This window comes from Sinocyclocheilus grahami, unplaced genomic scaffold (assembly GCF_001515645.1).
Source record: "Sinocyclocheilus grahami isolate Dianchi unplaced genomic scaffold, SAMN03320097.WGS_v1.1 scaffold534.1, whole genome shotgun sequence".
In the NCBI taxonomy this organism is placed as follows: domain Eukaryota; kingdom Metazoa; phylum Chordata; class Actinopteri; order Cypriniformes; family Cyprinidae; genus Sinocyclocheilus; species Sinocyclocheilus grahami.
This window is the reverse complement of record NW_015505713.1, coordinates 50040-51190: the sequence shown is the minus strand read 5'-3', so window position 1 is coordinate 51190 and position 1151 is coordinate 50040.

The window sequence follows — 1151 nt, the reverse complement described above, 5'->3', positions numbered from 1 at the left end:
CCATTATGAATAACTGTTATTGCATGACACTGAGAAACGTCAGCTACTAAAATGAATGGAAAACCTTCATCATGGGCTTCTCGGTTATTTGGCATTATTTCTCACTGTATCCAGTACTGGTGTGTTACTGTGATATCCTAGAATATAGTCATTTAATTGAAAACGATGGTTTAATTTTTTTTTAGATTTCTTTAAAGCATTTGATATGGTAGAACATCCGTTTCTTTTTCAGACACTCAGTCATTTTGGTTTTGGGCCAAAATGTATAAATATCATCAAAATGCTTTACAATGACATTAATAGTTCAGTGGCTCTTCCCAAGGGAACTTGCCCAAGATTTCAGGTGAACAGGGGCATAAGACAAGAGAGTTCACCTTATTTATTTATGTATTATGGTTGCGGAACTGCTAGCCATTCTAGTTAAAAATGAGAATATCGCTGGTATTAATTTTATGGAACACCATTTTATTATAAGTCAGCTTGCTGACGATACAACCCTTTTTTTAAAAGATCATATGCAAATCCCAATAGTAGCCTACTTCATTCTGTAGAGTGTTTTGCCAAAGCATCAGGATTACAGCTAAATACTTCGAAATGTGAATTGATGGCTATTCACGAGCTCCCTTTAACCTCATTATATAATGTTTCAATTAAGAAGGAGGTGAAATATTTAGGTATCACAATTTCAAAAGATGTAGAGAGAATTGAAATGTTAAATATTGACAAAAATGTTTTTAAAATGTAGATCAATTATGAACTCTTGGTTACAGAGAGATATAACAATTTTCGGGAGAATATTGCTATCGAAAATTGAAAGTCTTTCTAGATTAATTTACCCAGGTTTTTCATTGGCAATTTCTTCCAGAAAGATAAAGGCAATTAAATAAACTTAATTTTGATTTCATTTGGAGGAAAAAGTATCACTATATAAGGAAAAATTATATAATAAGAGAATATGAGGATGGTGGGTTAAAGGCAATAGATTTTGATATTATGAATGGAGTACTTAAACTTAAATGGCTTCAGTCTTTTATTAGAAATGAGCACTCATGCCGGTTTGCAATTCCATCCAGCTTGTTTAAAAAATTTGGAGGAATAAAGTTTTTTTTACAATGTGACTTTGAGATATCTAAAATTCCACTGAAACTGTC